Source organism: Podarcis vaucheri (assembly GCF_965113315.1).
Source record: "Podarcis vaucheri genome assembly, chromosome: 15".
Taxonomy (NCBI): Eukaryota; Metazoa; Chordata; class Lepidosauria; order Squamata; family Lacertidae; genus Podarcis; species Podarcis vaucheri.
Genome location: NC_138753.1, coordinates 13519566 through 13546161, shown reverse-complemented (window position 1 = coordinate 13546161; position 26596 = coordinate 13519566). Strand labels below are relative to the sequence as shown.

At 46.8% G+C, this 26596-nt stretch overlaps 1 protein-coding gene across 2 annotated transcripts in view; it reads left to right on the top strand.

Annotated features, from left to right (window-relative positions):
• Positions 1 to 10073: 10073 nt before the first annotated feature.
• Positions 10074 to 26596, top strand: part of CAMKK1 (calcium/calmodulin dependent protein kinase kinase 1) — a 79449-nt gene continuing 62926 nt past the window's right edge. Inside the window, exon 1 of one of the 2 annotated variants that reach the window (XM_082201447.1) lies at positions 10074 to 10224. The gene's annotated coding sequence lies outside the window, so the exon portion shown is untranslated. Of the gene's footprint in view, positions 10286 to 26596 lie in introns of both variants that reach the window. The other variant, XM_082201446.1, reaches the window with a different exon arrangement.

Sequence of the window (26596 nt, the reverse complement as noted above, 5' to 3'; positions counted from 1 at the left end):
AGAACTACCGCCCAATATCACTACTTAATGTGGATTATAAAATTTTTGCAGACATTTTGGCAAAAAGATTTAAAAGAGTGTTGATGGAAAGGATTCATAAGAACCAAGCAGGCTTTCTCCTTAAAAGACACCTGGCAGACAATGTAAGGAACGTAATAGACATTTTGGAAAAGCTAGAGGTGAATATAAACACTAAAGCAGTATTGATTTTTGTGGACGCGGAGAAAGCCTTTGATAATATTTCTTGGAGCTTTATGATGAAGAACCTTCATGGGATGGGGGTAGGCCAAGGTTTTGAGAATGGTATGGCTGCAGTATATTCTGAACAAAAGGCTAAATTGATTGTAAACAACGTAGTAACTGAGGAGCTTAAGATAGAAAAAGGAACACGACAGGGGTGCCCAATTTCCCCGTTACTTTTTATTTCAGTTCTGGAGGTGTTGCTGAATATGATAAGGAATGACCAGCAGGTTAAAGGAGTGCAGGTCGGAGCTAAACATTACAAGTTAAGAGCGTTTGCAGATGACTTAGTATTGACTTTACAAGAGCCAATCACTAGTACGAAAAAGGTTCTAGAAATAATACAACAGTTTGGCCAGGTGGCTGGATTTAAGTTGAATAAACAAAAAACCAAAGTTTTAGGAAAAAACTTAACAGATATGGAAAAGGAGAAATTCCAAGAAGAGACAGGGCTGACAGTGGTTAAGAAGGTCAAATACCTAGGGGTTTATTTGACATCTAAAAATGTGAATTTGTATAAGGACAATTATGAAAAATGTTGGTCAGAAATCAAAAAAGATCTAGAAATATGGTCAAATTTGAAATTGTCAATGTTAGGCCGAATTGCGGTGATTAAAATGAATGTATTGCCTAGAATGCTATTTTTGTTTCAGACCTTGCAGATTCTTGACAAGATGGAATGTTTCAAGAGGTGGCAGAAAGATATTTCGAAATTTGTCTGGCAGGGCAAAAAGCCCAGAATTAAATTTAAAATATTGACAGATGCAAAAGAAAGAGGGGGTTTTGCCCTGCCGGACTTAAAATTGTACTATGAGGCAGCAGCTTTTTGCTGGCTGAAAGAATGGATGCTCCTCGAGAATACGGACATTTTGGATCTGGAGGGTTTTAACAATGCTTTTGGTTGGCATGCATATTTATGGTATGACAAAGCTAATAGTGCTTTTAAAAATCATATTGTTAGGAAAGCACTATATAATGTTTGGACAAGATATAAAGATCTGTTGGAAAACAAAACCCCTAGATGGGTGTCACCAGTGGAGGCTAAAGCAGTGAAGAAACTCAATATGGAGGTCGGATGGCCGAAGTATTGGGAAATTTTGGAACAGGATGGAGATAAGCTTAAACTACAAAGCCAGGAGAAATTGAAACATAAAGTACAAAATTGGTTTCAATACCGTCAAATAATGGAGTTTTTTAAACAGGATAGGAAAATTGGCTTCCAGGTGGAAAAATCAAAACTAGAAACTGAGTTATTAGAACCCAATACTAAGATTTTATCTAGAATGTATAACTTGTTGCTGAAATGGAATACACAGGACGAAACAGTCAAATCGGTTATGATCAAGTGGGCACAGGATGTTGGGCATAATATAATGTCAGCTGACTGGGAATGGTTATGGAACACCGGTATTAAATTCACGGCATGTAATGCCCTAAAGGAAAATATTATGAAAATGGTTTATAGGTGGTACATGACCCCAGTCAAGCTGGCAAAAATTTACCATTTGCCCGATAATAAATGTTGGAAATGTAGAGAGACTGAAGGTACCTTCTATCACCTCTGGTGGACGTGCCCGAAGATTAAGGCTTTCTGGGAAATGATCTATAATGAAATGAAAAAGGTACTTAAATGTACTTTTCCTAAAAAGCCAGAGGCCTTTCTCTTGGGCATTGTCGGCCAATTGGTGTCCAAAGGGGATAGAACCTTTTTTATGTATGCTACAACAGCAGCAAGAATACTCATCGCGAAGTATTGGAAGACACAAGATCTACCCACTTTGGAAGAATGGCAGATGAAAGTGATGGACTATATGACATTGGCTGAGATGACAGGCAGAATCCGCGACCAACGAAAGGAGACGGTGGAAGAAGAATGGAGAAAATTTAAAAGTTACCTTAAGGACCATTATAAACTCAATGAATGTTAAAGTGTTGTGGTTTTCAGAGACAAAGGGATACAGTGGTATAAGGTCAGAATATAGAGAAGACTAAGATGACAGAGGTTGGAAGTAACAATTGGGAGTTGCTAAAAATTATGGACATTGGGATGCAGAAAGGGGGGGGGGAGGGGAAGTCCAAGAAAAGAGGTTTATGAAAATATGGTATGAAACTATACGTGTATGTTTGTCTCTTTAAGTGTTTGTTTGTTATTTAAAAACTTTGTAAAACCAATAAAAATTTTATAAAAAAAAAAAACAAAAACTGGGCAGGGAAGTGGCAGGTAGCCCTTTTGGAAGAAATTCCCACCCCTGTGCTCATTGGTTGGGACATTTTAGAACATGTGCAGAGTACTTTCATAGTTACCAGAGCAAAAGGGAGCCTACAGTCACCTAATCCTGAGGGGGTGGATACAGTAGCAGAGGCAGACAATGCTGAACGACAGCAAGGGGATAATCAGTGTGAGGAAAGAAAAGACACCTTTTTGTTTCCTTTGACTAAAAGTCAAACTCCAAGTTTTGCCAAAAAACAAAAAGAAGATACTGAGTTACAAATGTACTTTGAGGCAGCCAAATCGGAGAGGCCGTTAACTCCTGAGTGCCCAGAACAGTTTTGTTTTATATCAAGAAGTCCTTGCCCCACCATCAGGGGGTGGGGCACGAAGAAATGAGAAGACAGTAATCCCACATGATATAGAAGTTTATAAAATTATCCCCAGAAATGGAGTAGAAAAAGGGTTTCCTCCCTCTCAAGGCTAGAGGGTGCATGTGTAGAAACTAGCCCATTGTACAAAGGTAAAATGCGCATCTATTGCTTTGCCCAATTTTGCTTCTGTGCCCCCCCCCCCTGGCAAGGGGTTCCTTAGATTGCAAGGATGGGAATGTGGCCCTGAATCAGAAAAAGATTCCCCAGCTTTAAGGGGACCTGATGCCTTTATAAGGGGATGAGACAAATGTTTGGAAAAGGTTTCCATCAAGGATTATTAGGCATGCTAGCTAAAACAGAACCTCAAAGTTAAGAGACCGTATACTTCCTAAATATTGCTAGGAAGAGAATATTGAGAGAGAGAGAGAGAGAGAGAGAGAGAGAGAGAGAGAGAGAGAGATTGCCTTCATTCATTCTTTTAAAAAGGTTTTTTTTGGTGCAGAGAGGAACTACTCCAAAGCATCTTTGCTCTAAAAAAGGAAAACTTTGATCAAATGCAACAGGACCTGTTTTTAGAATTGTTGTTGCAGTATTAGAAATTGGCCGGCAGAGGGGGTGAGAGCACTTGCAATAGCTCCCCTGGAAAAGTCACAGGCAGATTCTCCCATGTAAAACTTGGTGGTAAGTGAGGAAGACCCCCACCACTGCTGACACCACTTTCAGGTCAGAATTTGAACTTTTCTCAAGCTGGACCTGCAGGCATGGCGTTGAAGAGCACTGGAAAATGCACAGCGGTGATCTCGTTTCCACGGAGGCAGAAAAAACAAAAAGATTTGGCTGGGATCTTGAGGCTACCTGTTTCGACGTGGTGTATGTGGTGTTGTGATGATGTGAACAGCAAATTATCAGGGGGGTTGGACTATGCCTTCTCAATCCGGCCCACAGACGGTCTGGGAATCAGCATGTTTTTACATGAGTAGAATGTGTGCTTTTATTTAAAATGCATCTCTGGGTTATTTGTGGGGCACAGGAATTCGTTCACCCCCCCCAAAAAAAGTATATAGTCCAGTCCGCTCCAGATACCAGCAGCCTTCAAGCAAGCAAACCTGTCTTATTATTGCTCCCTAGCATCCCACTGCCAGAGGACTGCCTCATTCCACTCACCAGTTTGCCTCCTCCAAGTAGAAGAAACCTGGGCAGTGCTAAATGTCACATCCATTGCCAGGTGTGTCCTGCTGGTAACAGAAAAGGCCTTTCCCCTTGGCCTGCCTTTATATCCACTGAGTTGCCAAGAGCTTTTGTGACATCACAAGAAACCCACATCCAATGGCAACAGCTGGGGAGCCATCATCTTCATTGCTTTGAGCCTCACAATGATGGGTGGACCTATCAGTGATTGTGTGCTTGATTATTTGGGACACAAGTGGAGCTGTAGTCTAAACCACTGAGCCTCTTGGGGTTGCCGATGGGAAGGTCGGCGGTTCAAAACCCCATGGCAGGGTGAGCTCCTGTTGCTCAGTCCCTGCTCCTGCCAGCCTAGGAGTTCGAAAGAATGCCAGTGCAAGTAGATCAATAGGTACCGCTGCGGCGGGAAGGTAAACGACGTTTCCATGTGCTCTGGTTTCTCTCAAGCTCAGAGCCATCTTTCCCATAGGGCTTAGTGGTGCATTGTGCCAGGGCACCAGCCTCTCAGGGGCGCCCCAGCAAGTGGGGGAAATGCGCAGCTTTGCCGACGGCCTCCCCTTTCCCTGCACCCCCGTCAGCCGCGCCCCACCAACCATAAGGTTGGCAGGCATGCCTCTGCAAGGATTGCTCTCCTCCCACACAGGCTTGGGAGGAGCACAACATCACACCCAAGCCTCTGCAGAGATCGCTCTCCCGCAGTGGCATGGGGGAAAAGTTGTGCCCCCCCCCAGTGGCTGGTGATGCCACCCAAACACTATGTGGTGATTTTGGGGCGTTGGGCAGATATTTGCACCCCGGCGCCGCATCTGCTAAAGACGGCCCTGGCAGCAGTGTTCCTTGGTAGAAGAATTGGAGGCGTTACTATTGTGACCCTGCCTTCATCTGTGAAATGCTGGAGCATCTGCTTTTCTGGTTCAGGCAGCAAAGAGTCTTGGTCTTGGCCGGGCCCTGCCATTGGGCGTTCTCTATGTGTGTACAAGTGGCCCTGCTGCCACTGTTCTCAAGCTCTTCCCGAGTCCCCCCCTCTCTTTTCCTGCTTTGTGTTTGCATTTTCAAGCTCTTCCAGAGGCTTTCCCTGATTCATCTTCTCCAGATGGAACCTCGTCACTTTCCAGATATTTCGTCAGCTAGAAGTGAAAGGCAGCCTGCAAATGAGTCACAAGGCTGCAGAGGGAGGGGTGCGGAAAATATGAATGAACAGTCTGAGAAAAGACGGCGGCAGCTGGATTGAGCTCTGTTTATGCCTCTGGCACATTTGGCAGGCAGCGGCAAAGGAAGAGCAACCCTAAAAATACTAAATAATTGCCTGTATCACAGGTGAGCAACCTGCCGCCCAGGCCGAAGGTGCTTCCAGCCCAAAATAGTTCATCCCCTTTCTTCTCTTCCTCGCTTTTGCTGCTTTTTGAAAGTGTCTCCTGCACACTTGCATATATATTCTGTGTAGCTTTAGTTATGTATCGCAGAATCATCGAATTGTAGAGTTGGAAGGGACTCCAAGGGTCATCTAGTCCAACCCCAAGGGACGCAGGTGGCGCTGTGGGTTAAACCACAGAGCCTTGGACTTGCCAATCAGAAGGTCGGCGGTTCGAATCCCCGCAACGGGGTGAGCTCCCATTGCTCAGTCCCTGCTCCTGCCAACCTAGCAGTTTGAAAGCACACAAGTGCAAGTAGATAAATAGGTACCGCTCTGGCGGGAAGGTAAACGGCGTTTCCGTGTGCTGCTCTGGTTCGCCAGAAGCGGCTTAGTCATGCTGGCTACATGACCCGGAAGCTGTACTCCCTCGGCCAATAAAGTGAGATGAGCGCCACAACCCCAGAGTCGGCCACAACTGGACCTAATGGTCAGGGGTCCCTTTACCTTTACTTTAGTCCAACCCCATTCAATGCAGGAATCTCAACTAAAGCACCCATGACAGATAGCTATCCATCCTCTGCTTAAAACCTTCAATGAAAGATAGTCCACCACCTTCTGAGGGAGTCTGCTCCACTGTCGAACAGACTTACTGTCAGAAAATTCTTCCTGATTGTTAGTCAGAATCTCTTTTCTTGTAACTGGAAACCACTGGTTCAGATTCTACGCTCTGGAGCAGGAGAAAACAAGCTTGCGCCATCTTCCATGTTGACAGCCCCTTAGATATTTGAAGATGGCTATCATATCTCCTCTCAGTCTCTTCTTACCCAGGCTAAACATGCCCAGCTCCCTCAACTGTTCCTCATAAGGCATGGTTTCTAAACCCTTCTTTGCCACCTTCCTCTGTACACATCCCAGCTTGTTAATATCCTTCTTAAACTGTGGTGCCCAGAACTGGACCCAGGACTCCAGGTGGGGTCTGACCAAGTCAGAATAGAGTGGTACTATTACTTCACTTGATTGGGACCCTATACAGTGGTACCTCGAGTTACATACGCTTCAGGTTACAGACGCTTCAGGTTACAGACTCCGCTAACCCAGAAATAGTACCTCAGGTTAAGAACTTTACCTCAGGATGAGAGCAGATATCGTGCTCCGGCGGCGCGGAGGCAGCAGGAGGCCCCATTAGCTAAAGTGGTGCTTCAGGTTAAGAACAGTTTCAGGTTAAGTACAGACCTCTGGAATGAATTAAGTACTTAACCTGAAGTACCACTGTACTTCAGTTGATGGAGCCTAGAACTGCATTAGCCTTTTTTGCTGCTGCATCACACTGTTGACTCATGTTAAGGATATGGTCTACTAAGACCTCTAGATCCTTTTCACATGTACAAGTGTCCCACATCCCATATTTGTGCAGCTGGTTATTCCTACCTAAGTGCAGAACCTTACATTTGTTCCTATTGGGCTTCATTTTGTTGGCTTCTCCAATCTGTTAAGGTCATGTTGAACCCTGATTCTATCTTCTACGGTAATAGTTACCCCTCGCTATATACTAGGGGCTGAACCTGCTGGCGTGAAAGAGGGAGGCAGTGTGGTGTTGGGGTTAGAGTGTTGGAGTAGGACCCGGGAGACCAGGGTTCACATCTCCACTTGTCACTGCCTCTCAGCCTAACCTAGGGGGAGAACCGTGTGCCCAACCCTGAGCTCCTTAGGAAAAAAAGCTGGTGTTATGTACTGAGTTGACTAGGATCCAAAATGCAGCAGTCTGATTGGTCCTAGAACAATAGGATTCAGAATGCAGCTGTCTGGTCCTAGAACAATAGGGTCCAGAATGCAGCAGTCTGATTGGTCTACAGGAGCCACCCAATCCAGCTCCAGGTGGAAGTGAATCTGCAACCTGATTGGCCTACAGGTGAATCCCAGAATTAGCCAATCACGTGGGGCCCATTGTGTAAATAATGTCTATAAAGCAGACATTCTGGAGGAACTTCCATTCCTCACCACTATGAGCTGAATAAACAGCATGAAATCCACTCTCGACTCCGAGTATATTTCAGCTGGGAGACGAATGCAATAAACAAACAAATCCCCAAGAGGCTTTGGATTTGGGGGGCCTTGGTCGCTATGCTCCTGTGCAGTCCTGCTTGGCATATTCCCTGTGAAGAGTGCATAGAATCTCTGCCTGGGATATCACATTTGTGGCTCCCGGGGCGAAATTCCTTTCTCTCTTGAGAGGAAACTACGAGAAAGACAATCTGCAACCAGACACAGTGAATGGGGAGAGTTTTCAAGGTTCCCTCCCTAGTGTTGCTCGCTGTGTCTTAATTATGCCATGATAGTCCTAATTACTTTCCTTGGCAAACTCCAGTTTCGTTTGGCAGAGGCCCTTTTGTGCTGTTAATTGCTTGTTTTAATTTTTACAGGTAGCACGAGTTGCACGGGAAGCAGGGGCGGGGGGGGGGATATGGGCGCAGCCCACCCCAAATCCTAAGTTGTTCAAATGAGTCAGGCGCCAGGCGATAACTTTCCATTTTAACCAGGCCTTTGGCTTTTTACAATCTCTGGGGCCTTTTAGAGTGGGTGGGGATGTTTGGAGCTGCCCGTGGCAAAAAAAAGAGACTAGTAATATTATTGCAGACCCACCCCCGTTTTCACTTTCAATAAAATAAAATAGAATTGGCCTGTCTCTAGTCTGTAAATGAATGAAGCAGCACAGAATCTAGAATCATAAGACCTTTTTAGACTACAAAGGGGTCTGTAGAGGTCTTCAAGTCAATGCAGAATCTGCAATGCGAGGATACAACAGCCCCTTCCCTGATGGACAGCTGCCTAGCCTCTGCTAAGGCCACATTCACACCATACATTTAGAGTGCTATGATGCCACTTTGAACAGGCAAGGCTTCCCCCAAAGGATCCTGGAAGCTTGTTGAGGGTGCCAAGAGTTGTTCAGAGACTCCAATTTCCTTCCCAGAGCTACAATTGTTAGAGCGGTTTAACAATCCAGCCCTCTTCACAGAGACCCGTCAGAGGGGAAGAGGGGGAAGTTTTATTTTGTTGTGGTTGCAAATTTAGATAGAAATGTGGAGAAAAGGTTGGAAAAATGAGAAATCGAAAGAGAAACCATCAAAGTTCTGCCTAACCAAGGTTATTGTGAGGATATACTGGAGAGGCCATTGGGTGGAAGAAGTTTGCACCTAACATTGAGCTCCTTGGAGAAAAAGGTGCAATATAAATGCAAAAAAAAAATTTGACATATTTCTAACAGGCCTTTGGGAATTGAAGGTTGTTTTTTAAAAAAAGAAATATATTTGTTTTTTATTTTGTTTAATTATGCTTCCTTGTTTTAATTCTGTTATCGAGTTTAATTACTTTTCAGAGTTTATTTGTTTTTAGCTTTTTGTATTTTATCCATGCTGTCCAAGCTGCCTTGAATCCCTGTTTTGGAAAATGGTGGGATATAAATAAAGATAATAATAATAATAAATCATGGATACATTTCGGAGTTTTCCCTGTGCACTACACGTCTCATGAAGATATGCACAGCCAATTCCTGCAGATTCACTGCGCAGGAGCAAATACACAGCTTCCAAGCCCAGGCAGGCAACTGTCCCTTGGAAACTCAAGGTTGGGGAAATGAGAAATGGAGAGAAAGTGGAATTGGCAGATTCTGACCTTCTTCGCAGGGTGGTTGTGAGGATATCCTAATGGAGGTGGGGAGAAGTTTGCACGCTGCCTTGAGCTCCTTGAAGGATAAGACTGGATATAAACGCAACAGACAGAATCATGAAATTATAGAGTTGGAAGGGACCCCAGGGGTCATCTAGTCCAGCCCCCTGCAATGCAGGAATCTCATCTAAAGCGTTCATGACAGATGGCCCTCCAACCACTTTGCTTAAAAACGAGTGGAATTAATAACCGCTGCATGCACTGCAGAATTGACCAGCGCACCACTGGGATAAAATGCTCAGCCTCCATTGCAGAGCAGGAAAACAAAAGCAAAATAATAATAATAATAATAATAATAATAATAATAATTAATAAATAATATCCAAACCCAGATTATGGATTTTTCGGAGCTAGCCAACCTAACCGGAAGAGTCAGCGACCAGAAGGAGGAGGAGGAGTATCAGGAAAAATGGACTAAATTTAATGATTATTTAGTTATGTCGAGTTATTAATTGGAAACAGCTTGCAGATAATCAGTTTAGGATTTTTTATAAGTTAAGTGATGAATTAATATGTTTAATTTCAAAACGAAAAGATCTAAGGATGTTAATGTTCGAGTTAAACTTTATAAGAACTGTGATTTGGAAACCGTAAAAAGGATATGCATTGAAATTCAACCAAGGGGAAGCGAGGAAGTCACTTAACAATGTTAATAAGTGTAATTTTTAATAAGGTTATGATTTATGTTTGTTTGTTTTATGTGTTTGTTTATAATTTTGTGAAAACCAATAAAAAATGGGGGGGGGGAATAATCCAACCTCACCTAGCTTGCAAGCCCGGGCAGGCAGCAGCAGCAGCAACCTTCCCTCCTGCAGAACGCCGGGCAGCCGATCGAGAATTAAGCTCGCTCCGCCGGCCAATGGCGAGGCGCGCGGCGGGCCAGCCAATTATACGGGCCAATGAGGAGCCGAGCGGGCCGCCTGCCAATCGCGCCGCCTGTCACAAAGCCAACCCGCGAGCAGGCGGAGGAGGAAGAAGCAGCGTCCGCGCAGCGCGGCGCCGGGCTTGCTACGGAGCTGCGGATTGGAGGCTGGCCGGATTACTTTGTTTCGGGGCTCCGCGCTGGAATTGCGAGCGAGCAGAAGCCGGAGGGGAATCGGCTGGAAGGGAGCCGCCTCCTTGGGAAGGAGCCGGAGCAGGTGAGCGGCTGCATCTCAAGGAGAGAGAGAGAGGGAGATCAAGAGAGATCCAGCTAGAGAGGTTAGCACCTTTGCATTTTCTGTTTCTCCAGATCCGTGATCCAGACCCGTGCAACAGCTGGAGGGGTTTGATATCGGTGGGGGAAATAATGAATCGGCACCTCTCTGTGAGCCAGTGGCTTTGGGCGGTGCAAAGGGTCCTTTTCCTCCGCGCGCCCCCCTTCCAAAAGGGCCATTGTGTCTCATGTGTGGGTCGCGTCACGTCTGTGGGGCGGTGAGGGGTGACAGCTGGTTGACACCCCCGAACCAGATGGGTTTGGCAGCGCAGGGCTTCGAGCGGAGGAAGGGTGCCTCTGAACATGTGCGGAGGGCCGCCCCCAACCTCCCCCATCAGCGAGCGGAATGCGAGTTTTGACCAGACAAGATGAGACGGGCGGAGGGGCGCGTGCTTCCCAAGCAAAAGGGGGAGATGAATGGGGGTCTTCTTTCTCTCGCCCTCTCTGCGGGTCCTACTGCGGACCGACGGCTTTTGACTCTTCTCTTCAACCCTTTGAAAGGTCCATTCTGTGTAACGTGTGGCTTATGTCTTTGGAGGTGAGGAGATGCAACCGCCCCCCCCCCCCGTAAAAAACACAAATGAGGTTTTGCAGCACAGGGTTTTGGAAATGTGAAAGAAGAGCATAGTGCCTTCTGAGCATGTGTGGAGTGTCGCCACCAACTAAAGTGGTGCTTTCGGCTACACACAAGGCTAAGATTTGGAGATGGAGCTAAATAATGTATCTGGACAGTGCGCCTAGGCAGACTTGAACCCCCAGCGTTGGAGGGTCAGAGGAAGAGGAGAAAAGGTGTCGCTACTGAATGAATTTCCTAACGCGAGAGATTCAAGGGCAAAGCTCAAGTCTTTGCTCCGGAATTGTGTTTCTCTCTAAGCCAGGGCTGGAAAGCTGTGGCCCTCGAGATCACTGCAGCTCCATCAGGCCAGGCTAGCATGACCAATGGTTAGAGATGGCACTAGCATCTAGGGGACACCCTGTGGGCTTCCCTTGGCTTACTCTGACTGGCAGCAGCCCTGTAGAGTTTCAGGCAGAGGAGATTCCCTGCCCTTTCCGGAGGTGTCATTGGGGATTTCTGCATGCAGAGCAGGGGTTCCATCCCTGAGCTATGGCTTTTCTCTTAAAAACAGAGCGAGGCTCCGGTCCTCATGATTCTATGCCCAGGTCAGGTTTAAATAATAACATAGCAAGCTGCCTTATCCTGAGCCCACAGGCGCCCATCTGGCTCAGAATTGTCTACACATTTATCAGCTGCTTTCTGGGGTTTCTGGCAGGGGACGTTCCCATCGCCACCAGGAGACGCCAGGGATTGAACCTGGGAACTTCTGCATGCATGGCAGGTGTACTGAGCTGTGGCCAGCATGGCAGGGACTTAGCCTTGTAGTATCATAGAATCGTAGAGTTGGAAGGGACCACCAGGGTCATCTAGTCCAACCCCCTGCAAGGCAGGAATCCTTTTGCCCCAAATGGCTCTCGAACCCACAACCCTGACATTATGAGTCTCATGCTCTGCCCACAGAGCTTCTGGGGGCCCCCAACTTTCCCACATTCAGGTGTGGGAAGGGACAGAGAGAAAAGGGCATGGCACATCTTTATTTGGGGGGGGGGGGTCAGCACAAGGCAGCTCCCTGTGCTACTCTTTAAATCAGCCCTTTTATTCAGAGCAATGAGGACTAGAATCTTGCTTTGCTTTTAAGCGAAAGACCACAGCTCAGCTTCAGAGCATCTGCTGTACACGCAGGTTCAATCCCTAGTGGCACCTCCTGAAAAACCCTGCAGAGCTGCTGCCAGTCACTGTAGAATCATAAAACTGTAGAGTTGGAAGGGGCCAGGTGGGTCATCTAGTCCAGCCCCCTGCACTGCAGGAATCTTTTGCCCAATGTGGGATTCGAACCCAGGACACTGAGGTTAAGAGTCTCATGCTTTACCAACTGAGCTATCTCTAGGAATATTAGACAATCTTGAGCTGGGTGAATCAATGAACTGACTCTGCCTTGAGCAGCTTGCTGAGTTTTTATTTTCCAAAACTCCTCGTCAGATACCACCCTCAGTTGTTAAAAGACGAGGTGGAGCTAGAGATGGGACTCCAGTAAAGAGTTTGGAAGGGAGAGTGTCCTTGGGGCACCTTAAGGGTCAGAGAAATGAATTGTGGCATAAGCGGTAGAGTCAGTTTCTGGAAAAGGAATTCTGTGGTCCATGCAATCTCACAATGCAATGGCACATTGCTGGAAGCTACAGGACAGGAGAGTGATTCCTGCATTGCAGGGGGCTGGATTCGATGACCCTTGGATCCCTTCCAACTCTGATTCCATGATCTTATAATAAGGCTGCCTTCCTATAGCTACTTATTTGGGAGTAAATCCTATTGAACTCGATGGGACATCCAAACAGGCAGGCTTAGGATTGCGTTGCTAAATCTCTCTTTAAGTCTTTGAAATCTTTGTTAGGGAACCTGTAGCCCTCCAAATGTTGCTGGACTTGCAATGTGGCCAAATAGGGATGGCGTAAGTCCCTCAAAAACCTGGAGCGCTCTAGTCTCCCCACCCATGATGCCTCAAGGGTCCTCAAGACTCATCTGTGTGTATTTGCTGTAATGAGCTAACATGGCTACCCTTATTTGGCCAGTCTGTTAACCTGGCCTACATCACAGGGGTCTAGTGAGGCTCAATCTGTGACCCTTGGTGGATAGGTGATTGTAGTGATGATGACTTTTCATTTAAGTACCTCTCTCTCTGTTAAAAAAATAATAATCACAGGGCAGTTTGCGGAACGGAACAGCCCAGAATGAGGTGGCGTGAGATAACGATTGCAATAAACAATAATTAAAGCCCTGGCACTAGTTAAGCCCTGCTGAGCTGTCAACTTGGTTAATTGTCAGTCTTGACTCTCCAGGTTTTCTATCAAGAGTGTCTCTCTCTTCTTCTTTTTTTAAAAAAGCTTGTTCTGTTCCCCCCTTTTTTGGAGACAGTGGAAAAATACCATCTTAGGATGAACCGCTAAGTCTTTGCTGTCGCTATACAGGCAACCCCCCCCCCCAGTCTTCAGATCCATATTGATCAGCTAAGTAGGGGTGTGTGTGTTATTGCAGTGATGGCTGGTAGGGCGAAAATCAGGGAGCCCTACAGTAGGGGGCGCCCAAGCCAACGATAGGCAAAGCTAGCTAACTCCAGTTTTACCCTCCTCCTTGCCCCTGCTGAGTTCTACAAGGGACAGCATTGGAGGTGTTTAAGCATAGGTTGGACGGACTGTCTGTCTGTCAGGGATTATTTAGCTGCTGTTTTCTGCATTGCAGGGGGTTGGACTGGATGGCCCTTAGAGGCCCCGTCCAATAGCTCTGCTATTCAGTGAGTCTAAGGAGGAGGAAGCTGACAGGCAGGGCGTCATCCGGGTTGGTTGTAGGCAAGAGTGAGGACTGGCTGGGGGCAGACGGGGATTATTCAGCAGTGGCCCATTAGCCGCAAAGGACCGTCCGCAACTGGGATATTGCTCCTTGAGCAGGAGCCTCAGTTTGACGATGGGGGAGAAAGAGCAACTTGCATTCCCATTTGCCTGCTACAGTGCTGGGCCTGCTTCAATTTCTATCTTTCTTCCTTGCTGCCAATCCAAAATTGGTAGATTCATCTTGGGTGGGGGCAGAGAGAATGGCAGAAAAACCAGGGTTTGGCCATCCTCGCACTAAGGTTTCACAAGCCCCCTAACCTGGAAGTTAAAAAGGTGCCTTACTGAGACCACCACACTTTGGGGGTCCTTTGGTCTGCAAACCTGGGTGGGCAGCCATGTGTCGGAGAGCACCCTTTTGCTCAGTCTCCTCCTTCACGCATCTCCTCCAGCTTGCAGATGGTTTTGTTTTGGGTGGTTTTTGGGTTGGGGAAATCGTCTCTATCTTCATTCTCCCCTCCTGCCCATTCCTCCTTCTGGAGATGATCCCAAGGTCTCCTTTAGATGTGTATGTACCAAAGAGGTAATGATAACTCCTAGCCGCCTCGAGTCTTGTGTTTGTGTGTGAAACTTCAAAGAAGGCCTTTTATTTTTGATGCTTTCCCCGTATTCCAGAATGGATCGGGGGCTCGTTGTATGTTGTAGGTGTCCTTCATTATTTTTATTTTTTAAACTGCTGTAGCTTTTCAGCTCTCCTGAGATGGTATATGCTTTTGTTTTTGAATGCTGAATTGGCAAGGCTCCTGAGTTTTCCACCTGCTCCCTGTTTCCTCCATAAACTGGTTTATCCAGGTTAGCAGAACAAAAAACAGGAGTGTGGGGCTTGGTGGCAATTCGCAAATAAATACCTCCTCCCCCATCCCCGTTTCATATACAGTGCTACCTCAGGTTAAGTACTTAATTCGTTCCGGAGGTCCGTTCTTAACCTGAAACTGTTCTTAACCTGAAGCACCACTTTAGCTAATGGGGCCTCCTGCTGCTGCCGCGCCGCCGGAGCCCGATTTCAGTTCTTATCCTGAAGCAAAGTTCTTAACCTGAAGCACTATTTCTGGGTTAGCAGAGTCTGTAACCTGAAGCGTATGTAACCCGAGGTACCACTGTATTATTATTTTTTTAATTGTTCAGTGCTTAAGAACCAGGAAAGGCCTCATGATATTCCCCGCTGTCTTCTGTGGGGTTTAACACTACTTATTTCATTGTGGTTTCTGCCATCTGGTGCAAGAGATTGTGGCTTACCTAACACCCGGCTTACCCAAACTTGTGGTGGCCACAAAAATGCTTCTGTTTACCCCTGCAGAAAGGGAAAGCACTTTCCCTTAAGAAGATAAGAAAGGCCTGGTGGATCAGGCCAGTGGCCCCAGTGGCGTAGCGTGGGTTGTCAGCACCCGCGGCAAGGCAAGTAATTTGCGCCCCCTAACCCGTGGATTTGCGCCCCCTAACCATAACCCCCAGATGTTGCGCCCGGTGCGGCCGGGGCCCCCTGCACCCCCCACGCTACGCCACTGAGTGGCCCACCTTGTCCAGCATCCTCATTGGCCAACCAGATGCCCTGTGAGAAACCTGAAAGCAGGATTCGAACACAAGAGAACTCTTCGCTCCTGTGGTTCCAAGCAACGGGTATTCAGAAGCATTGATGCCTCTGCCTGTGGCATAACCATCATGCCACATAGCCATCAATAATAGCCTTCCCCTCCACGAATTTGTCCAGTCCTCTTTTAAAAACCATCAGAGTTTGTAGCTGCCACTAACTCCTGTGGCAGGGAGTTCCATAGTTTGTGCTGTGTGAAGAAGTCCTTTTTTAAAAAATAACCTGTTCTGAATCTTCTATCATTGAAATGTCCACAAGTTCTGGGTGTTATGAGAGAAGGGAGAAAAACTTTTCTCTATCTACTTTCTCCATGCTGCGCATGATTTTATAAACTTCTATCATGTCACTTTTGAAATCCCGAACACTGCCACCTTTCCTTGTAGGAGAGTCGATCTTCCTTCTACCCCACTGAACATTTGGGTCTCCCTTTCCTTCTTCGGACAGCCCTGTTTTTTCAGTTTTTAAAAAAGTGTTGTTTGCCTCTGGTGCATGGATGAACTGGCTGAGAAGCTCACCCTGGTGCTCTTGAATGAGTCACTGTTCTGGGTGTGCCTCTGGGTTTGGAAACAGGCAAGCTCAGACCAGTGACTCATCTAGCAGGCAGCCTCGCTGGCGATTCTCTCTAGACCTGTCATTCTAAAACTTCTTTTTCTGTTGCTGAGGATCTTTGAGAAACACTTAGTGGACTTTTTCGTTTTCCTTGTGCCTTTATCACTGACATCTCCCTCAAAGCAGCACTGAATTGTGAAATCACAGGCCTAGGCCAGGCTGCAGAAAACAGCATTTTTAACAGATACATTTTAAAGGGGGAAATGGCCCCTGTTCTGTGTTTCTGAAAACTGTAGGCACTGGGCCAGAACCTTGTTAGTCTGTTTGGTAAGCCAGCTCTGGTCAAAATGACCTCTATCTCCACTGGCAAAGAATAAATAAAATAGAAAGAGAAGATCAAATTAAGATATCCTTGATTTCTCTGCAAACTTTCTGCAGGCTGACTGAAACGAGGGTGCAAACCACCGGTTGGCCACAGACCACACATTATGGAAAACCTCTGTTCCTTATATATTTATATGCAGCCTCAAGGTAGCATGATTCTGTTCTTCCCATTTTTAAATCACAACAGCCCTGTGAGATACGGTAGGTTCAGCTGAGAAAGAGAGAGCTGTTGTGAGCTTCATTTTGTAATAAAACACTTTGCGCTGTGTTGATAAAGTAGAGAGAGGAGAGTTTTTCTCCCACTGTTGTAATGCTGTAACTGAGAAGCTGGCTGCCTAAAGGTTCATCTCTGGCTGTGAGTGACCGGTGAGAGTTGGAATCCAGCAACACCCGGCGGGTGCCTGGTTTGTGAAGACTGCGGACCACGCCGATTCTCTGATTTGGGAGTAGCCAAGATGGTGTCTTTGTGATGCTGTTGGATGACAGCCCTCATGACACCTGAGACAACTCTCCACTTCGCTGGGAGTCCCTTCTGTGACTGGGGTAGAAGCTGCAAAGCTCTTGGCCTTGTAAAGTCTGGAGAGGTGGCTAGGCTCCTTGCGATGTCTCAGGGACGAAGGTACCAGCCCTGTCTCCTGTAGCCTTCCTGGTGCAGAAGGCCTGTGTGCAGGATGAATTCTACAGTGGGTTTTCGCATGCTGAGGAGGTGTCAGGGAGCTCTGGCAGTTTTCCAGCTGCATCTCCCATCTTTTTGGGTGTGTGTGTGTATGTGGAATGGGGAATTGGCATTAAAAAACAACCACAGGCTTTCTGGCTGGGGCGTGAAAGTGGTAAATGGTATCATATCTCTCGCTCATTCAGAACATGAAGTAAATTGTCTCTGTGTTCCGATGAGCTGTTCTGGAACATCAAAAGTAACAGCCATCAGATGAAGCTGAAATTGGAAGCGATAAATCCTGCACACGGCATGTGTTAGATTTAAGGATGGGCAAATCTCTCTCCGTTTTATTATTATTTTATTTCTCCCCTATCCCTAATTGGATTTCTCTTCCTGTCTACTTGGGATTTTGCAGGGACAGACTTCGGCCACATCCGCACGCCGTACATTTAAAGCACGATGATATCACTCTAAACCAGGGCTAGTCAACCTTTTTATACCTACCGCCCACTAATGCATCTTTCTTGATGGTAAAATTTCTTTACCGCCCACCAGTGCTCGATGGAAGGAGAATTCAGCTTGTGCCCTAGAACCCCCTACCGCCCACCAAGAATCCTGACACACCCACTAGTGGGCAGTAGGGACCAGGTTGACAACCCCTGCTCTAAACTATCATGCTTCCCTCAAAGAATCTTGGGAGCTGTTGTTTCTTAAGGGTGCTGGAAGTTGTGGGGAGACCTGTACAGTCATACCTCAGGTTACAGACACTTCAGGTTGCATTTTTTTGGGTTAGGTAAAGGTAAAGGGACCCCTAAGCTGCTTCTGGCGAACCAGAGCAGCGCATGGAAACGCCGTTTACCTTCCCACCGGAGCGGTACCTATTTATCTACTTGCACTTTGACGTTCTTTCGAACTGCTAGGTTGGCAGGAGCTGGGACTGAGCAATGGGAGCTCACCCTGTTGCGGGGATTCGAACCGTCGACCTTCTGATCAAGTCCTAGGCTCTGTGGTTTAACCCACAGCGCCACCCACGTCCCATTTTTTTGGGTTATGGACCGCCAAAACCTGGAAGTACCGGAACGGGTTACTTCCGGGTTTCGGCGGTCACACATGCACAGAAGTGCTAAATCGTGCTTTGCGCATGCACAGAAGCGCCAAATTGCAACCCACGCATGCACAGACACGTCGCTGCAGGTTGCAAATGCTGTGGGTTGCGAACATGGATCCCACGTGGATCATGTTCGCAACCTGAGCGTCCACTGTATTCCTCTTCCAGGGGAACAGTTCCCAGAATGGATTGACAATCAAGTCCCTTTTCCCAAGGAACTCTTTTTGCATGCAGAAGTTTCAACTCCTGGCAAGTCCAGATTAGGCTAGGAAAGGCTCCTTTCTGAAACATCAGAAAACTGCTGCCTATCTGTCACGGACTGATTGGACACAGAGAAATGGTGGGGAGGAACCAGTTGGGGAAGGAGGCTGAGAGCCCAGGGATTGGTGGTGGGACGATGACGAGTGGTCAGAAGGAGAAGACTGGGGTGAGGTGGTGTCAGAAACTCAGGAGGTAACAGCGCTTGGTGAGCTGGGAGAGTCTATGGAAGAGAGAAGTCCAAAATTGTGGGAAACTGCTTGCCCCTTATACAAAACTGTCAAGAAAATAATACCTCTAGAGAAAGCAAATTCAAGTACAGTGGTACCTCGGGTTGCAGACACTTCAGGTTACAGACTCCACTAACCCAGAAATATTACTTCGGGTTAAAAACTTTGCTTCAGGATGAGAACACAAATTGTGTGGCGGCAGCGGGAGCCCCCATTAGCTAAAGTGGTACCTCAGGTTAAGACCTCCAGAACAAATTAAGTTCTTAATCCAAGGTACCACTGTAGCTTCTGAGTGGTTTTAGGAGAGGTCTCCTCTTCGTCACGTCCTCTTCATAAACCAGAGTGCATCCGTTCGGCATGCACCTGGCCAGGCGTGAGGAGCCTACAAGATGACAAATGGCCTTCATCTACCTGGTGCAGTTTCCTAATGTGCTAACCAGACAAGGAGAGATGTCTCTGCTGCAGCCTGGCTGGCCTTCTCGCTCCCCGCTTGGCTGCATATTACCACCGGCTCCCAACTGCAACACAGCTGACCTCCTGTTAGCACTGCAAATGGATCTTTCAGAAGCATTTCAGGAAGAGATGTTTCCCCACTGCCCCTCTGGGCGGTAAATTGAGGGAGAAATTTCGCTAATTGGATTTCTGTCTGGCCTGCCTTGAATATTTTACTGACATGCTTGCAATGGGTGGAATGCGACTAAATTTCACTCAGAGTAGACCCATTAAGAGTAATGAACTTGCTAAGTTAGGCATGTATGCGGAACAGAGCTGCTCTTACAACCATTAAAGAGCAGCTCCGGGAAGTTAAAACAGGATCAGAATACCTCGCAGGCCTGAACAAAAGTTAATGGAAACATTATTCATATGGTGCTAAGAAAAGATAATGATGTTGACACCAAAGGGACCTCTCTGGAGAAGAAGTTCCAAAAATGGGGTGCTACCGCTGAAAAGGCCCTGTCTTAGAATACTGGGATCAGGAGTGGGCAGGCTTTTCAGGATTGAGGGCCACATTGCCTTAGGGGAAGGCGGTCAGAGGCCACATGCGGGTGGCAGTACTTGCAGCCAAAGCAAAAGGTAGGCGAGACACCCATTATCTGTCACTCTCTTCCTTTTATCCACCCATGGAAGACGGAGCAAGCTTGGGTTTTTTCGCTGCTCTGGAGGTTAGGACCCAAACCATTGGATTCAACTGACAATAAAGGATATTCTGACTAAACATCAGGAAGAACTTTCTGAGGTAAGAGCTTTTTGACAATGGAATAGACTCCCTCGGAAGGTGATTGGAGGTGTTTAAGCAGAAGTTGGATGGCCATCTGTCACGGATGCTTTAGCTGGAGTTACTGCATTGCAGGGGGTTGGACTAGATGACTATTAGGGTTCCTTCCAACTCTACAATTCATAGAATTCACTGAGGCAGTGTTAGAAACTCAGATATACAAGCTAGGCGCCCAATGGCTCCTTAAACCAGGGTTACAGTTGTCAAAACAGAATGCCTAGTTGCAGTTTTGGGGCCAGACAGCTTGAAAGTCATATTTACCAATACAGTGGACACTCGGGTTGCGAACGTGATCCGTGCGGGAGGCACATTCATAACCCGCAGCGTTCGCAACCCATGCCCCACACGTCTGCGCACACAAGGGTCATGATTTGGTGCTTCTGCACATGTGCAAAGTGCCGAAACCCGGAAGTAACCCATTCTGGTATTTCTGGGTTCGGCGCAGTGCACAGCCTGAAATCGCACAACCGGAAGTGTCTGTAACCCGAGGTATGACTGTATTATTTTTTGGTTCCTGAAATTAATTTGATTGTGCAGATAAAATATGACAGATAGAATTCTACAGGATGCTAGTCAAGATCCAGTGATCCCCAGACATGCATCTCCAGATGGTGGAGATGTCAGACGCCATCCTGGTGCCCGGGCATCTTCACTTGGCCACAAATGGCTGATAGGTAAAGGACTCCTGACAATTAGGTCCAGTTTGTATCCGTCCCTGCCTTCTATCGGAATAGGTAAAGGTAAAGGGACCCCTGACCATTAGGTCCAGTCGTGACCGACTCTGGGGTTACGGCGCTCATCTTGCTTTATTGGCCGAGGGAGCCAGCGTACAGCTTCCGGGTCATGTGGCCAGCATGCCTAAGCCGCTTCTGGTGAACCAGAGCAGTGCACAGAAACACCATTTACCTTCCCGCTGGAGTGGTACCTATTTACCTACTTGCACTTTGACGTGCTTTCAAACTGCTAGGTTGGCAGGAGCAGGGACCGAGCAATGGGAGCTCACCCCATCGCGGGGATTCGAACCGCCAACCTTCTGATCAGCAAGTCCTAGGCTCTGTGGTTTAACCCACAGTGCCACCCGCGCCAGGTTCAAAATGCGCCTGGTCCCTGGTGAATTTTGAACGCTGTCCTGAGGATCGTCTCGTCCAACCCCCTGCAATGCGGGAATATGCAGCAGTCCCATACGAAGATTGAGCCTGCAACTTTCTCATGCTGAGCACCATGTTCTAACCTGCTGAGCTAATTCTTTGATTCTACGTTGCAATCACAAAACAAGGGCATTGAGCTGCAACGGGCAGGTGCCCCCCAAATAAGGAGTGCCCCTAGTCAATAGAAATAGTTTTAAACATATGTGAGCACCGTAAGGAAATGTAAAGCTTTCAACAGAATCTTTGGGGAACCTTGAGCTTAATTTCAACAAGTTATAATTTTGCCAGTGCAGGGAATAATTTTCCGTCTGCACAACCAGGAGTTATAGTTTGCGAGAAAAGCATGCGACCGCAAGGGGAGAACTTTGAAACGAGCATTTTCCCTCCCTCGTTTCTTGTTGCCAAAGAATACTCTCAGCTGCACGCTAATTTTCCCAAGCACGCAAACTAATGGGTCCATTTCCTTTGGAAATGGCTTTAAAAAAAAAAAAAAAAAAGAAGGAAATTGTACGGTTTATTTTAGGGTTGAGTGTGCTTGTACAAAACCCATGTTTAAAGGCCAGAGGATAAGAAATTGCTTGCCTGCATCCTCAAAATGGGACGCGGGTGGCGCTGTGGGTTAAACCACAGAGCCTAGGACTTTCTGATCAGAAGGTCGGTGGTTCGAATCCCCGCAATGGGGTGAGCTCCCGTTGCTCGGTCCCTGCTCCTGCCAACCTAGCAGTTCGAAAGCACGTCGAGTGCAAGTAGATAAATAGGTACCGCTCCGGCAGGAAGGTAAATGGCGTTTCCGTGCGCTGCTCTGGTTTGCCAGAAGCGGCTTAGTCATGCTGGCCACATGACCCGGAAGCTGTACGCCGTCTCCCTTGGCCAATAAAGTAAGATGAGCTCCACAACCCCAGAGTCGTCCACGACTGGACCTAACGGTCAGGGGTCCCTTTACCTTTACCTTTATCCTCAAAATATCATCCTGTTCAAAAAGGTGTGGAGAGTGTGGGTGGGAAGAAGGCAATTAAAAGGGAAAAGAAGTTTCCTTCTGGTGGGCATGATCTGGAGCTTAATAATAATAATAATAATAATAATACAGCACTATTGATGGATAGTTTAGTCGGTAGAGCATGAGAATCACAGGGTACGTTGGGCAAAAGTATTTCTGCATTGCAGGGGGTTGGACTAGATGACCCTCGGGGTCCCTTCCAACTCTACAATTTTATGGTTGTATGATTCTACCTTGGTTTTCTGTTTCGAAGTCTTTCTCCTATGTGGCACCCCCCCCCCACTTTGTTGCTGAGTCATAAATCACATCTTGCGCACGTCTGAGGCTACCGTAGGTCCATCGTCTGTGGCGAGCCTTTTGTAATGAGAATCCAATTGCAATTTTTCCTTCCTTTTTTTGATTTATGGTTTCGCCGCAAGCAGATGGGGAGGGGGGGGAGGGAGGGAGCGGGGGAAAGGGCCTTATTCCCATTTAATTATTCCGAGTGGATTTTTGGCAAGCAGGTCCCTCTTTGCCGTGTTTAGATTGTTTTGAGAAACCAGCTTCCAGGAAGAGAGCTAATGTTTGCACATTTTTTAAAAATCGGCTGGTGTGTACATGGAGATAATGCATACTCATGCGCCCACCCCCACCCCACCCCCGCTCCCCAAGCTATCTGCTTTAATTTCACTGTTGCTGTAAAGTCCGTGAGCTCACAAAACAACAACCTACTAGATTTGGCTCCGCTGCAAAATCTGCAAAATGTTTGCATGTTGGCAACCTGGCATTCGTCTGGATTGATGCTACCAGCATGCATGGAGGGGTGAGTGGGTGGGAATCTGCATTTAGGCTCCCCCTCCCATCCAGCCCACACCAGCGAAAGCCTAAATTTTTGATGCACCAATTCTTCGAACCAGAGGGCACCGTCCATCGTGTAGCGATGCAAATCGGAACCGTTTCTAACTGTAGAATTCCCCTGCTCCCAGAAATACACCTGCCTGTTCTGTAACGATGGTTGCATGCACTCCAGCTTGTGGGCAGCGAGAGACTGTGGAACTCCCTCCCACAAGAGGCTGTGATGGCTTCTTCCCCTTGGATGGCTTTAAATGAAGATGGGACAAATTCAAGGCGGATAGGGAAGGCTCCTAGCTGTGATGGCTCTGCTCTGCCTCCGCAATTAGAGGCAGTCATTTTTCTGAAGGCCAGGGCTCTTGTGCTCAGAACGTGGTTTTCCCACAGGCATCTAGTTCGCCAATGTCAGAAGAGGACCCTGGTCTAAATGGGCCATTGGTGTTGTAAACAACATCTGCCCTTGTTCCCTTATGGGGTGTCCAAGAGCCCATATAGAGTCCTTACGTAGGTTCCCTATTGGTTGTTGTTGTTGTTTAGTCGTCCCCTTCTCCTTGTGCCCTCCATCTTTCCCAACATCAGGGTCTTTTCCAGGGAGTCTTCTCTTCTCATGAGGTGGCCAAAGTATTGGAGCCTCAGCTTCAGGATCTGTCCTTCCAGTGAGCACTCAGGGCTGATTTCCTTCAGATAGGTTTGATCAGTCCATGGGACTCTCAAGAGTCTCCTCCAGCACTATAATTCAAAAGCATCAATTATCCGGCGATCAGCCTACTTTATCATCCAGCTCTAGGAGAAAATAACAGAGGCCAACCAGAGAATATTGAGAAGCAAAGCAGCTGGTAAGCCTGATCTTTATTGATCTGTTGCAACTGGGTGCTCCCCTCACCCTCAGGAAAGGAGGAGGATCCTGAACAAAGGTGTGCCTGCCCTTATATAGACATTTGAAATTGCCCGCCATGGAGTCCAAGACACCCCCAGAAACAACATACATACATCACAGAAGGGGTGTAGCTCAAGACCACCCCCCAGACACATCATACCTACATCACAGAAAGGGCGGTCTACAGCAGAAATCTGAGTGCGTTGTTTATCTCCTGTTGTTGTTCATCTCCTGTCTGGCAGATTACCTGTTAATGCTTCCTTGATTGGATACCCTGGGGAGCCTGGCCAGTCTTTTGTAATGATAAATACTTAGTTCCTGAGCCAGGTCACAGGCTCATACCCTATTCATATCTTAAATGTGCCCTTAAGACAGCATTTGTGAAGGAAAAGACAATGGGGAGGCTTTTCCATTTTCCTTTGACCTTGCAGAGAAAACATTTGGTCAGTTTGGGAATCAAAAATGGTTTTAAGTCGGTCTTCCTGTGCTGATCTATGTACGTTACTGCCTTCATTTGCATTGCTCTCAACTGAGAATGAGGGGTTTTTTTGTGTGAAAAATAAATTTGAAGATGTAATCTTTGATCTTGTTAACAAAAGCAGCCGCCAAGTTAATGTTTAGTTTACTTAAGGCTTACTATATACCTTGTTTCTTGAGTAAAGTCTGCTAAGTTAAACAATAATTTGCCGGAATTGAATGGTGGTCCTTTTGTAAGTGCCAACCTTTTTTTTTTTTTTTTTGTCGGCCCTTGGGAGTTTTGTAAGCTCTAAACATTGTACTTATTTTCCCCTGATGGATATCCCAGCCCTGGACATGTCCAAATGTTTAGGTTGCATGAACTTTGGGATGGTGATAGATTCAGCGTGGTTTGGATACCGGAATTCTAACCGGACAGCAGATCCTTGGTGCAGCAGCCTTGCATTCAAATCTAATGATGATTCCATATTTCTGGGATCTTTTTTTTTTTTAAGTACACTTTGTGAGAAAGTGTTCTCTAAGAACAACAACACAACAACATGAAGAGGCCTCCCATCCCTGGGATTTCCATTTCTGACCTTTTACTCTTTCTGCTGACCAGCTGGGCCATTTCCAAAGTGAATCTTGTTTTAAAACACAAAGCCCCACCCCACTTAATGGGGTGGGAAGCAGCCTGGGAATTGTTCCTAAAAGGAAATTCCAATTTTAAAAAATGGAGCCGTGACAAGCTAATGGGATGTCGGCAAACTTCGGAAGCCCTTTGGACAACAGGGAGAGAGGGGCATAAGATCTTAAGAGCCTGTGAGAAATCTACGTGCAGGATCCGAGCGCAAAAGCACTCGCTCTTCCTGCAGTTTCCAGGAAGTGATATTAGGAAGCACTGTTGCCTCCAACTGTGGAGGCAGAAGAAGAGTCATCATGCCTAGTAGACAGCCCTCTTCAAAATGAATTTTTCCCTTCCTCTTCGAAAGCCAGGCAGGTTAGTGGCCATCACTGTTTGGAGAGAGGTTGATTTAAAAGATGCATAGTGAATGCTTAGGACAGCGTGGTAGCTCAGCGGAGTGCTCTTGTATGCATATTTTTTAAATTGGTTATTAGGAAGTTTTATTGATGCAGTTTTAAAGCTGCGGATTTCAGTGCCTTGTTAAGTGTTGTTTTAATGAGATTGCCGTGAGTTATGCTGTCGCTGGCAGCTTTGAGGAGGGAGAAAGTGGATAAGAGAGAAGTTCTCTCTCTCTCTCGTAGCACTGGAATTCGTGGGAAGCTGGAAGTGGGAAGGTTCGGGACTGATTAGAAGAAAGGGCTTCTTCACTCAGCGCCTGGTTAAACTGTGGAACTCCCTCCCACAGGAGGCAAAGATGGCGGCCAACTAGGTTGGCTTTAAAAGAGGATTGGACAAATACATGGAGGAGCATAGGAAGAGCTTGGTGGATCAGGCCCGTTGGCCCATCTAGTCCAGCATCCCGTTCTCACTGTGGTGACTCAGGTGCCTGTGGGGAAACCTGGAAGCCAGATTCACGCACAAGATCATTGTCTCCTGCGCTTTCCAGTATTTCTGGTATTCAGAAGCATGGCTGCCTAATGACGGAATATCTAGGCGCCTTTGTTTTTTTACAGTGGTATTTATTATTGTTGTTATTATTTATTATTATCATTATTCATTTCATTTCTGTACCGCTTTATATTTTAAAGAAAAAAAATCTCAAAGCGGTTTGCAACACATTAAAACATCAAATAATACAGAATGAAGCAAATTCAAGCTTCAAGGAAAATATTTCAGACCATAGAATCATAGAATCATAGAGTTGGAAGCGACCACAAGGGCCATCGAGTCCAACCCCCTGCCAAGCAGGAAACACCATCAGAGCACTCCTGACATATGGTTGTCAAGCCTCTGCTTAAAGACCTCCAAAGTAGGAGACTCCACCACACTCCTTGGCAGCAAATTCCACTGTCAAACAGCTCTTACTGTCAGGAAGTTCTTCCTAATGTTTAGGTGGAATCTTCTTTCTTGTAGTTTGGATCCATTGCTCCGTGTCCGCTTCTCTGGAGCAGCAGAAAACAACCTTTCTCCCTCCTCTATGTGACATCCTTTTGTATATTTGAACATGGCTATCATATCACCCCTTAACTTCCTCTTCTCCAGGCTAAACATGCCCAGCTCCTTTAGCCGTTCCTCATAAGGCATCGTTTCCAGGCCTTTGACCATTTTGGTTGCCCTCCTCTGGACACGTTCCCTTCTCCAAGTGACAGTTCTCCAAGTGACAGTTTGCTTTCCCCGTATTTATTTATCTACCTGCTTGAGTTATAGCGGTGCTCCATAGCAGACGTACTCTAGGAAGCCAGTGCGTTGTAGTGGTGAGAGTGTCAGACTAGGACCTGGGAGATCAGGGTTCAAATCCCCACTCAATCAGGAAGCTCACTCCGGGACCTTGGAGTCAGTCACAGCCTCTTGACCTCCCTCACAGGGTCGTTGTCGGGATTAACAGAGGAGGGGAGC